We start from the raw sequence: 14061 nt of genomic DNA on the forward strand, positions 1-14061 counted from the left end.
CAGGGAGGAAACTGAAAGATGATGCAGCCAGAAAGAGGACGAGAAAAGAGGACGGGTTGATCTCATGGATCAATCCCATGGCATGTTAAATTCCTGGTTGTTGTAGTTTTGTGGTCTGAAAGCTATAAGATGTTGTTGTCTTAAAGGACGAAGTCAGAAACAACACTGCAAGTGCAACTCTGCAAGAAAGCACGGTTCTAGTCCCACATCGGCCAGCTTAAGAATGTAAGAGAGTTAAGACGTGTATAAAACTGAAAGCCCAACACTTTTACAACATGTCTTTTTCGGCCTTTTGGCCAAGATCAATTATATCTGGTCTTAAAAGTATAAAATTTTATATGTGGGCCAACAGTTCACACGATATTGTCGATAATATGACGATATTGTCGATAATATGACGATATTATCGATATTATCGATAATATTGGGATATTTTGACGAAAATTAATGGATTAGTGTTAAAATATCGTTTCCTTAAAAAAACGATATTATCGACGATATTTCGCCGATAATATCGATATTTAATACCATGGTTATGGTCCAATATGAGTGTTAGTTATGTGAGAAGAGAGGTCACTATATATATACATATAGACTTCACTAAAATAGATCAGGATTTCCTATCAAAATCCTCATCGGAAACAAACACTTGTTTCTTGATGCTAACCAAAATCCTTTTCAGTCAAGGATCAGCATTCCTTTCATCAATAGGACTTTCTATCCAAATTGAATACCTATAACCGGTCCTAAAACTTCTCTATCTCATACTCATATTCTTACATTCTCCCACTTGAGTATGAGAATAGTTTCAAGTACTCAGTTTATCCAATCATACTTAGATAGAAATGATCACTAACAGATAATCATCTCAAATTATTATAAAGATGATCACATAATTAAGTCATTCACCAACACACAAGTACATAGACACAACCAGCTTACATAAACCAAAACAATGAATTTATAATTGCCTCTGCAACATAAAATACAGATTTAACTTGGAAATCACAATGTCCAGTTCATGTTCATAGCAATGTATCTAAGCTCAAAAGTAAACCAAGATGTTTACTCCCACTCATATAGCCACCAAATCTTTTGGATAACAAAAGCTTAACCTCACATACAACTTACCCATGCATTTTATCAAACACAATTTTCTAAATTACCCCCCTTATCACAGCGAACAAACCACCACCTTGTCCGCGCCAAGAATCCACCAGACAACGGCAACAACCCATCCCAATCCCCGACCGGCGAATTTATCAGCGACGCCTCATCTGTTCTCCCTCTTACTATTTTTCTTTCTCATTTTTCCTCGATTTCTCTACTCTTACTTCGACATGGAAGCCGAAGGATGTTTGGCGCCAACTCAACCTCAAATCGGTGTGTCCGACCCCAATCCAATTGTGCTGAAGTGGTCGGCCTTCCTGTGTTCTTATCCTTTATGTCGTGCTCTGTGGGTGGCTGAGTCCCCAAAGTACATACTAACATGGTACATAATTGCCAAAAAATTGACTTCCATGTGGCGCTGAGTCCAAGGCAAAGACGCGTTCTTCACTTGGGCATGTTTGGGCACGGCGTTTGAAATGGAAACGGTAGAGGGAGAAATTTTTTATTTCATGGGTAGAAAGCATAACTCTGCCTATGTAAGTTTATCTTACATTGCCGGTCCCAAGCCCGGATAAAGGAGGAGGGGGAGGGCATCAGGTAGTCGACAGCCGGCACTCCATGATCACGTCGAATCCTTATGAAAATGGGTAGAAAGCATAGCAGAGGCGGCTAAGTAAGGTGGGGGTGGACATAAAGAGCTGTGCTGGGATAGCTATGAGAAAATAAAACAAGAATTACATGTCCAACAGCTTCAGCAAGCTGCAGAAAAGAAATAAGCAAAGACAAAGGAGATGTCAAAGAAAAGAGCAAAGAAAGAAGAACAAGCTAAAGTAAAAACGGTGGCAAGGCTTCATTGTTAGCGCAGCGAATGAGAAACGAGGGGAGTGTGCTTAAGTTTCTGTATTCCAAGGGGCAGAGGAAATAGCGTATGGTAACCTCATCCCTCATTTGTTTACAAGGCACTACTACAAAAGAGGATATTACTGGCGTTTTAAAACCGACAAGAAACACATGTTAACGTCGGATATTTGGTAAAAACCCGACATTAAATAATGCAATGTCGGTTTGAGTAACCGACACCAATACTACCGTCACAAAAGGGCAATGACGTCGTTTATTCCCCTTAATCCGCCACCAAGAAGTAAAGTAATATAAAATAAAAATAAACAATAGCGTCGCTTAAAAGTGACATAAGCTCTTACGTCGCTTTTAAGCGACATTAATAGTTGACATGGTGGCGCTCAAAACCGATGTTAAGTAAAAATAAAAAAATTAAAAAATCACACCTACTGTCGGTCTAAACCGACATCATCTACATTAACAGCTGGCATGATAGCGCTCAAAACCGACATTAACTAAAATAAAAAATAAAAAACTTCTTTAGTTTTTAATGAATATTAATTACAAAAATTTATATCAAAATAATTTCACATAACATACAAAAACTCATAACAAACATTTTAGACTTCACATAATATATAAAAACTCATTCGTCATAACAACCAACAAATCCGACATTACAAATATACAACATACAAAAAAAAGAAATAGAAACTATCGTCTCCACATAAACTCGGGTCCTGAGCTCATCACTATCTTCTTGCCCAGACTCAATCATACTTTGAATACTTCCCTCCACAGTTGCCTTGCAATAAAATTTTTAAAAATAAGAATTCAACTATATATAATAAAATTTAATAACAATGATATAAACATTGACATATTATACTCTCTTCAAGTAACAAAATATTTATACCTTCGTTTGCCAAAAAAAAAAAATTGTACCTTTATTCTATTCCAGAAAGCTTCCCTGAGATCTTCCTTGATCATACGCCAATCTCTCACCAACGAAATATTTCTATAATCCCTAACCTCTGTCGCTACATGTTTTGAAAAAGCACTAGAATTTTAACTAATGCATTTTCCAGACGCATCAAAGGGACAAAGTTGTTCCGTCCAGTTGAGTATTGAGAGTCCCTGTCCTCGTTGAGTTGTTCCTTATAAACAAAGAAAAAAACAATTAAAAACCAAAAGCTGAAACTAAAAACCAAACACTGAAAAACTGAAACTAAAAAACCAAAAACTAAAAACCGAAACTAGAAAACAATAATAAAATAAAAAATCATAAACCGAAACTAAAAACCAAAAAACAATTATCAATTTGGGCATCATAATATTTAGACTACAAAACCAAAAACTAACACTAAGAACCATAATAAAATAAAAAAGTACCACATTTCCAAAAAAAAAAATTAAAAATGGACAACCTTCGACTTCTTCCTCTTCGAATTGGAGTTCAGCATGTTCATCCTCAAAATGATCCATAGCAAAACAATCTTCAAGAAGTAATAACCTAAAAACTGAGAAGGGAGAAGAAATGGAGGTTGAAACTGAAACTCAAATGAAAGCAGGGCTCAAATGAATGCACGGCAAAATGGGGGAATAAGAGGTTTAAATATGGATGCAGAGTTGGCGTCGGTTGAAACCGACATTAAGGACCCTCACGTCGCATTAAAAAACCCTGGCGTCGTAATAAGTGAGAAATGGTGTCAGTTTAAACCGCCACCAAATTGTGGCATTCATTATCAACCACTTTCTGACAAAATTTATTGAACAAAAACTAGCGTCGATTTAGTTTCACTTTGTGTCGGTTTAAACTGACACCACCACTGACACGCATTAAATCAATCAACTACTTCTAACATAGCTTGTTGAAATTAATAAGGCGTCGCTTTAATAAACCTTGTTGTCGGTTAAAACCGACACCATGGTCTGACAAGCTTTAATGAGGTGGCCTTTGCATCGATTTAGTTTCACTTGGTGTCGGTTTAAACCGACACAACTACTGACAAGCGGGAAAGTTCCCGCCTAGTTTATTTTGAATATCTAGAGTGCAAAACAAATTAATTTAATATAATATATTCTTATATTACTAAATACTATAAGTTTATGTTATATTTAAGGGTAAAGTACAAAAAACTACCTCAACTATTAGGGTCACGACACTTTCATACCTCATCTTTTAAAATTTACATTGTCATACCTCATTTTACGAATTTGTGTCAATATCATACCTTCCGTTAGCCTAACCGTTAATTTATCAGTTAAATGCTGACGTGGCTTGATTCCAACCTTAGTTTCTATTAAAAAATTATTAAAAACTAAAAAAAATCATTTAATAATTTTTAAATATTAAAATAATGAAGAAAAGTTAAATATATATATATTTTTTTTCTTTTTCTTTTTCTTTTCTCTCTCTCTTCTCCTTCTTCTGCATCCTTTTTTTTCTTTTTGTTTTCTCTCTCTATTCTTCTTCTTCTAAACGGACGAGCTGGGTTTCTCCTCTTTTTTTTTTTTTTTTCTCTTCTTCTTCTTCTTTCTGGGTTACAGGTTGGCTTTAGGGGGGAGGGACGAACTGGGTTTTTTTTTTTTTCTCTCTCTCTTCTTCTTCTTCTTCAGGAGGTTGGGTTTGGGGGGGGGGGGGGACAGATGAACTGGTTTCCTTTTTTTTTTTTTTCTTCTCCCTCACTCTCTCTTTCTTATTCTTTTGGAGGTTGGGTTGGGGGGAATGGGGGACGGACGAACTACTCCTCCTCTTTTTTTTTTTCTTTCCTTCTCTTTTCTTCTTCCTTCTTCTTCTTCTTCAGGTTGGGGGGTGGCGGATTTTGGGTTGCAGGTGTGGGGATCTTGGGATCTTGGGGGGGGGGGGTGGGGTTGGTGCGGTAAAGGATGTGACCGGATCTGGGCGCGGGGGGGGGGGAGGGACAAAGGTTTTTTTTTTTTCCTTTTCTTCTTCTGTTTTCTTGGTTGCAGAGGGGGTGGGGGGGGATAGGGGAGAAGAGAGAATAACGCCGACGGGGGGGGGGGGGAGGGACGAAGGTAGGTTTTTTTTTTTTTTTCCTTTTTTTTTCTAGGTAGCAGCTGGTAGATGGGGGAGAAGAGGAGAGGAGGAAGGGAGGGAGGGAGGGACGAAGGAAAGGGTGGGGAGGGCCGAAGCTTTGTTATTTTGTTTGTTTGTTTGTTTGTTTTTTTTTTTTACTTTTCTTTATTATTTTAATATTTTAAAAAATTAAATATTTTTTTTTAGTTTTTAATAATATTTTATTAATTTTTTAATAGAAAGTAAGGTCTGAATCAAGCTACGTCAGCATTTAACTAATAAATTAACGGCTAGGCTAACGGAAGGTATGACATTGACGCAAATTCGTAAAATAAGGTATGACATTGTCAATTTTAAAAGATGAGGTATGAAAGTGTCTTGACCCTAATAGTTGAGGTAGTTTTTTGTACTTTACCCTATATTTAATATTGTTAATTTAACATAAATGCTTATAAATATTATTCATTTCCATTTTCTCATAACAATTCAAGTGACAAAATTAATTAATTCGAATAAATATACAAAAAGCTATCAAAGTTATCAAAATAACAACAAAAACAAATTAAAATAAGTTTGATGGTTGGATATTTGAAATTAGCTTTGTAGAATGCGTATCCCATCAAAACGATAGATTCACTAACACTTAGAGTTTATTTATACTTTCATTAAGTATAACATAAGATTTATGGAATCCACTAGTGTAAATATTTTAAATTGAAGATCGAGTTCATTCATTGTATTCATATAAGGTCAATGAGTGTAGTTGTAAAAAATCATCAAAATCAGAGTTAAAATAACCGTTAAATCATGATTTTTCGTTTATAACCATCGAAAAGTTTTGTCCCGTTACTTGATCTGTGAATGTTTGTTTTTTGCAATTTTTGGCGTATGCGATCTCGAAGCATATACAAACAAGTTTGACGGTTAGATAGTTGAAACTAGTTTCGTAGAATGTGTATCCCATCAAAACAATAAATTCACTAACACTTAAGAGTTTATTCATACTTTCATTAAGTATAACATAAGATTTATTGGTATCCACTAGTGTAAATATTTTAAATTGAAGATCAAGTTAATTTATTGTATTCATATATGGTCAAGGAGTGTAGCTATAAAAATATCATCAAAATCGGAGTTAAAATAACCGTTAAATCGTGATTTTTCATTGTTAACCGTCGAAAAGTTTTATCTCGTTACTTGATCTCTGAATGTTTGTTTTTTGTAATTTTTGGCGTATGCGATCTCGAAGTATATACAAACATGTTTGACGATTGGATCGCTGAAACTAGTTTCGTAGAATGCGTATCCCATCAAAACAATAGATTCACTAACACTTAAGAGTTTATTTATACTTTCACTAAGTATAACATAAGATTTGTGGTATCCACTACAACAACAACAACAACAAAGCCTTTTCCCACTAAGTGGGGTCGGCTATATGAATCCTAGAACGCCATTGCGCTCGGTTTTGTGTCATGTCCTCCGTTAGATCCAAGTACTCAAGTCTTTTCTTAGGGTCTCTTCCAAAGTTTTCCTAGGTCTTCCTCTACCCCTTCGGCCCTGAACCTCTGTCCCGTAGTCACATTTTCAAACCGGAGCGTCAGTAGGCCTTCTTTGCACATGTCCAAACCACCGGAACCGATTTTCTCTCATATTTCCTTCAATTTTGGCTACTCCTACTTTACCTCGGATATCCTCATTCCCAATCTTATCCTTTCTCGTGTGCCCATACATCCCACGAAGCATCCTCATCTCCGCTACACCCATTTTGTGTACGTGTTGATGCTTCACCGCCCAACATTCTGTGCCATACAACATCGCTGGCCTTATTGCCGTCCTATAAAATTTTCCCTTGAGCTTCAGTGGCCTATGACGGTCACACAACACGCCGGATGCACTCTTACACTTCATCCATCCAGCTTGTATTCTATGGTTGAGATCTCCATCTAATTCTCCGTTCTCTTGCAAGATAGATCCTTGGTAGCGAAAACGGTCACTTTTTGTGATCTTCGCTAGATTGCTCCGGTCATTAGTGTGGATAAGTATATAAATGGATAGAGATAGGAAAGCAAACACAAGATGTACGTGGTTCACCCAGATTGGCTACGTCCACGGAATAGAGGAGTTCTCATTAATTGTGAAGGGTTTACACAAGTACATAGGTTCAAGCTCTCCTTTAGTGAGTACAAGTGAATGATTTAGTACAAATGATATTAGGAAATATTTTGGGAGAATGATCTCGTAACCACGAAACTTCTAAGTACCGGAGTGTGGTATCGTCTTGACTTTCCTTATCTGTCTCATAGGTAGATGTGGCATCTTCTCTGGAAGTACTCTTCCTCCATCCAGGGGTGGTATCTGTAACTGGTGGAGATGCACAAGGTAATGTATCAATGTCACTTGAAGCTTACTTGTAGTTTCAGGCTTGGTCAAACGCGATACAAACCATGTAGTAGAAGTCCCCCAAGTCGCCGGGCTAGGGGATCTGCTGAAAGAGGTGACAGACAAGGTAAGCAATCAGAGCTCCGGCTGATTGTTCACATTCTCCCTATCTTGCAGGCAGCATGAAGGATAAAGAGAAGAAAAATAAGAAGATATGATATGGGATACTTTTGCTTTTGAAGAAGTAACTTTCCACAGGCTTATTCTTGAACTGGGTTGGAGGGTTTTCTGGTTTCCTCCAAAGTATAAGGCCGACTGAAGAATTTGAGTGTCAAAACAAGTCCATCAAATCTAGAGTACGTTCGACCCTGCTGATATGGGATACTTTTGCTTTTGACAGAGTAGTGGATGTATCGGCACGTGTGCTGTTACGCTTGTCTCCACATGCTTCCTTGTATCATTCTCAGTTGCCCTATCTGTTCCTCAGGCAGATGCGGTATCTTCCCTGGAAGCATAAGATGTTGAAGATGAGTACTCGAGAGCAATGCCAGGTAAGTAATCAGGTAAGGGGTTCCAGGCAGTCAGTTCCTGGCTGGAAGCTTGATTCCAAGTGCTGACTGATTGCTCTTTTTCTCCTTGTCTTGCAGGTAAGAACAAGGCCAAAGGAAAAGACAGGGAAAAAGCATAATATGGGATACTCTTGCTTTTAACCCTGATGATATGAGATATTCTTGCTCTAGTATAGCTTGTTTACAGAGGTATTATCGGGGGGAAAGAAAGCTGAATATTTCGAAAGGCTTCGTTGGGAGTGCCCTCTCAGATAAGAGGAAGGGTTGAGCATTTTTGCAAGTCTGCCTGTCCGTTGGGGATGGAGGTCGACATATATAGGAGTCTCCCTAACATCAAGTAATAATGCTATTCCTTTACCCTACTTGGTCATAGCACGGTAGTGGGAGCTGCCAGCTTCACAAGTTTTAACTCTGTCAGAGTACTTTGAAAAAGTGGTCTGTGGTATCTGGAAAGCTGATGTTGCGTGTGAAGATTACAGACAAGCTTTATCCAATGAGATCCAGCTCTTGAAGTTGGGAAAGTGGTGCCTCTTCGGTTTTCGAACAAGCAATCCTGTCGGGGATCTGGCTCTCGAGATTCGGAGAACGATGCCTCTTCGATTTTTGAGAAAGCAATCCTGCTGGGGGTCTGGCTCTCGAGATTCGGAGAGCGGTGTCTTCGATTTTTGAGAAAGTAATCATGTTGGGAGTGTTTTCTCGAATGTGAGTAAAGGTTGGGCATGTTTGCTAGTCTACCTTGCCACGAAGTACAGAGGTTGACACATTGGAACTTTCCAATTATCCAGCAGTGGTACTGTTCCTTTACCCTCTCTTCGATTTTTGAGAAAGTAATCATGTTAGGAGTCTGGCTCTCGAGATTCGGAGGGCGGTGCCTCTTCGATTTTGGAGCAAGCAATCTTGTTGGGAGTGTTTTCTCGAATGTGGGTAAAGGTTGGGCATGTTTGCTAGTCTACCTTGCCACGAAGCACAGAGGTTGACACACAGGGACTTTCCAATTATCCAGCAGTGGTACTGTTCCTTTACCCTCTCTTCGATTTTTGAGAAAGTAGTCATGTTGGGAGTCTGGCTCTCGAGATTCGGAGGGCGGTGCCTCTTCGATTTTGGAGCAAGCAATCTTGTTGGGAGTGTTTTCTCGAATGTGAGTAAAGGTTGGGCATGTTTGCTAGTCTACCTTGCCACGAAGCACGGAGGTTGACACACCGGGACTTTCCAATTATCCAGCAGTGGTACTGTTCCTTTACCCTTGTGGGTAATAATATGGTAGCTAGACCTTCAAAATTTATGTGTCTAAACTTTGTTAGTGTTGTTTCTTTGCTATTCTTTTACCCTTCTTGGTCAGAGCGATGTAGTGGGAGCTGCAAGCTTCACGTGTCTCAACTTTGTCAGAGAACTTTGGCAAAGTTATATGTGGTACTCATGAGCTACTGTTGCGTGTGGGAAGTGGGTGATTGAACAGTACGATTCATGTGCTTTTTACTTCGCCAGAAATCTTCGACAAAATGCCCATAATTTCCGCAAAGCTGAGTGTGCGTGTGACAGGTGCTGACAAGGCTGGAAAAGTAGGTGCCTCTTCGATTTCTGAGATCGGCCCTCGTGGTCTCTGAGCAGCCCAGCTTTTGAGAAAGCAAGCCTCTTCGATTTCTGAGATCGGCCTTCGTGGTCTTTGAGCAGCCCAGCTTTTGAGAAAGCAAACACCTCTTCGATTTCTGAGATCGACCCTTGTGGTCTCTGAGCAGCCCAGCTTTTGAGAAAGAAAACGCCTCTTCGATTTCTGAGCAGGCGCCTCTTCGATTTCTGAAGCTTCGTCGAGTGCAGATTTTTATAGGGGCTGACATTAAGTTCCAAAGCACACTTGAATATCTACCAATAGAAGCTCCATTCTTGCACTTCTAAGATCTTGATTTGTCTGACCTCTTCTCTCTTCAACACCTTTGAAAATGTCTTGCCCCTCCGACCGTCGTTTTGACTTGAACCTTGTTGAAGAGGCAGCCCCGCCTTCTCCAGACAACATATGGCGCCCATCTTTCGTCTCCCCTACTGGTCCTCTTACCGTTGGGGATTCCGTGATGAAGAATGATATGACCGCTGCGGTAGTGGCCAGGAACCTTCTCACTCCCAAAGATAACAGACTACTTTCCAAACGGTCTGATGAGTTGGCTGTTAAGGATTCTCTGGCTCTTAGTGTTCAGTGTGCAGGTTCTGTGTCTAATATGGCCCAACGCCTATTTGCTCGAACCCGCCAAGTTGAATCATTGGCGACTGAAGTGATGAGTCTCAAACAGGAGATTAGAGGGCTCAAGCATGAGAATAAACAGTTGCACCGGCTTGCACATGACTATGCTACAAACATGAAGAGGAAGCTTGACCAGATGAAGGAATCTGATGGTCAGGTTTTACTTGATCATCAGAGATTTGTGGGTTTGTTCCAAAGGCATTTATTGCCTTCGTCTTCTAGGGCTGTACCGCGTAATGAAGCTCCAAATGATCAACCTCTTATGCCTCATCCTTCTAGGGTTCTGTCCAGCATTGAGGCTCTGAATGATCCTCCTCCGGTGCCTTCTCTTTCTGGGGCTCTACCGACTGCTGAGACTTCTCCTAAGCAACCTTTGTGAAGGCTCCCTATTGTTTGTTTATTTTGACTCATGTATATGTACATATTTGTAACTTATCGGGGATGTCAATAAATAAGCTTTCCTTCATTTCAACGTATTGTGTTAAATACACCAAAGCCTTCTTCGCTAAGTTCTTTGAATTTTCTTTTGTTGAAGCTTGTATGTTGAAGCTTTGTGAGTGGAGCATGTAGGTTGAGGTAGTGTTCCCTTAATTTCTCGGTTGGAGACTTGGAAAATCCAAGTCACTGAGTGGGATCGGCTATATGAATCTTAGAACGCCATTGTGTTCTGTCCTGTGTCATGTCCTCCGTTAGATCCAAGTACTCTAAATCTTTTCTTAGGGTCTCTTCCAAAGTTTTCCTAGGTCTTCCTCTACCCCTTCGGCCCTGAACCTCTGTCCCATAGTTGCATCTTCTAATCGGAGCGTCAGTAGGCCTTCTTTACACATGTCCAAACCACCGTAACCGATTTTCTCTCATATTTCCTTCAATTTCAGCTACTCCTACTTTACCCCGGATATCCTCATTCCTAATCTTATCCTTTCTCGTGTGCCCACACATCCAACGAAGCATCCTCATCTCCGCTACACCCATTTTGTGTACGTGTTGATGCTTCACAGCCCAACATTCTGTGCCATACAGTATCGCCGGCCTTATTGCAGTCCTATAAAATTTTCCCTTGAGCTTCAGTGGCATACGGCGGTCACACAACACGCCGGATGCACTCTTCCACTTCATCCATCCAGCTTGTATTCTATGGTTGAGATCTCCATCTAATTCTCCGTTCTTTTGCAAGATAGATCCTAGGTAACGAAAACGGTCGCTCTTTGGTATTTCTTGATCTCCGATCCTCACCCCTAACTCATTTTGGCCTCCATTTGCACTGAACTTGCACTCCATATATTCTGTCTTTGATCGGCTTAGGCGAAGACCTTTAGATTCCAACACTTCTCTCCAAAGGTTAAGCTTTGCATTTACCCCTTCCTGAGTTTCATCTATCAACACTATATCGTCTGCGAAAAGCATACACCAAGGAATATCATCTTGAATATGTCCTGTTAACTCATCCATTACCAACGCAAAAAGGTAAGGACTTAAGGATGAGCCTTGATGTAATCCTACAGTTATGGGAAAGCTTTCGGTTTGTCCTTCATGAGTTCTTACGGCAGTCTTTGCTCCTTCATACATATCCTGTATGGCTTGGATATATGCTACTAGTACTCATTTCTTCTCTAAAATCCTCCAAAGAATGTCTCTTGGGACCCTATCATACGTTTTTTCCAAATCTATAAAGACCAAGTGTAAATCCTTTTTCCCATCTCTATATCTTTCCATCAATCTTCGTAATAGATAGATTGCCTCCATGGTTGAGCGCCCTGGCATGAACCCGAATTGGTTGTTCGAAACCCGTGTCTCTTGCCTCAATCTATGCTCAATGACTCTCTCCCAGAGCTTCATTGTATGACTCATTAGCTTAATACCCCTATAGTTCGTGCAATTTTGTACATCGCCCTTATTCTTGTAGATAGGCACCAAAGTGCTCGTTCGCCACTCATTTGGCATCTTCTTCGTTTTCAAAATCCTATTGAAAAGGTCAGTGAGCCATGTTATACCTGTCTCTCCCAAAACTTTCCACACTTCGATTGGTATATCGTATGGGCCTACTGCTTTTCTATGCTTCATCTTCTTCAAAGCTACAACCACTTCTTCCTTCCAGATTCTACGATAAAAAGAGTAGTTTCTACACTCTTCTGAGTTACTCAACTCCCCTAAAGAAGCACTCATTTCATGTCCTTCATTGAAAAGATTATGAAAATAACCTTTCCATCTGTCTTTAACCGTGTTCTCTGTAGCAAGAACCTTTCCATCCTCATCCTTGATGCACCTCACTTGGTTTAGGTCCCTTGCCTTCTTTTCCCTTGCTCTAGCTAGTTTATAGATATCCAACTCTCCTTCTTTGGTATCTAGTCGCTTATACATATTGTCATAAGCCGCTAACTTAGCTTCTCTCACAGCTTTCTTCGCATCTTGCTTCGCTTTTCTATACCTTTCACCATTTTCATCGGTCCTATCCTTGTATAAGGCTTTACAACATTCCTTCTTAGCCTTCACCTTTATTTGTACCTCCTCATTCCACCACCAAGATTCCTTTTGGTGTGGGGCAAAGCCCTTGGACTCTCCTAATACCTCTTTTGCTACTTTTTGGATACAACTAGCCATGGAATCCCACATTTGGTTAGCTTCCCCCTCTCTATCCCACACACACTGGGTGATTAATTTCTCTTTGAAAATGGCTTGTTTTTCTTCTTTTAGATTCCACCATCTAGTCCTTGGGCACTTCCAAGTCTTGTTCTTTTTTCTCACTCTTTTGATATGTACATCCATCACCAACAATCGATGTTGATTAGCCACGCTCTCTCCTGGTATAACTTTGCAATCCTTACAAGTTATACGATCCCCTTTCCTCATTAGAAGAAAATCTATTTGTGTTTTTGACGACCCACTCTTGTAGGTGATCACATGTTTTTCTCTCTTCTTAAAGAATGTGTTGGCTAAGAAGAGATCATATGCCATTGCAAAATCCAAGATAGCTTCCCCATCCTTGTTTCTCTCCCCAAAACCATGGCCACCATGGAAACCTCCATAGTTGCCTGTCTCCCTGCCCACGTGTCCATTTAAATCTCCTCCTATAAATAACTTCTCCGTATGAGCAATTCCTTTCACCAAGTCTCCAAGGTCTTCCCAAAATTTCTCCTTCGAACTCGTATCCAACCCTACTTGAGGTGCGTACGCACTAATCACATTGATAAGTTCTTGTCCTATTACAATCTTGATTGCCATGATTCTATCTCCTACCCTCTTGACATCTACAACATCTTGTGTCAAGGTCTTGTCCACGATGATGCCAACACCGTTTCTCATTCTATTTGTGCCCGAATACCATAGTTTAAACCCTGAGTTTTCTAGATCATTTGCCTTACACCCAACCCACTTAGTTTCTTGTAGGCACATAATATTTATCCTTCTCCTCACCATAACTTCTACTACTTCCATAGATTTTCCCGTCAAGGTTCCTATATTCCACGTTCCTAAACGCATTTTGCTCTCTTGAACTCTACCCTTCTGTCCTAACTTCTTCACCCTTCCCCGTCTAATAGGATCAAAGTACTTCTTTTGTGTGTCCCGTGTAAAGTTGATATGAGCATATGCTCCCAAACAACTTTGAGTGGAGTCGTTCGAAAAGAAGTTTCTATAGCCCCCTTGCTCACTTATCAAGTATATACAAACATGTTTGACGGTTGGATTGTTGAAACTAGTTTCGTAGAATGCGTATCCCATCAAAACAATAGATTCACTAACACTTAAGAGTTTGTTCATACTTTCATTAAGTATAACATAAGATTTATTGGTATCCACTAGTGTAAATATTTTAAATTAAAGATCGAGTTCATTCATTGTATTCATATAGGGTCAAGGAGTGTAGCTATAAAAAATCATCAAAATCGGAG

At 39.8% G+C, this 14061-nt stretch overlaps 1 pseudogene; it reads left to right on the top strand.

Moving 5' to 3' along the window:
* Positions 1-275: 275 nt before the first annotated feature.
* LOC114825681 (U2 spliceosomal RNA) lies at positions 276-439 on the top strand (annotated as a pseudogene).
* Positions 440-14061: the final 13622 nt, after the last annotated feature.

The sequence above is a fragment of the Malus domestica genome, chromosome 03, assembly GCF_042453785.1.
Source record: "Malus domestica chromosome 03, GDT2T_hap1".
Classification (NCBI taxonomy): domain Eukaryota; kingdom Viridiplantae; phylum Streptophyta; class Magnoliopsida; order Rosales; family Rosaceae; genus Malus; species Malus domestica.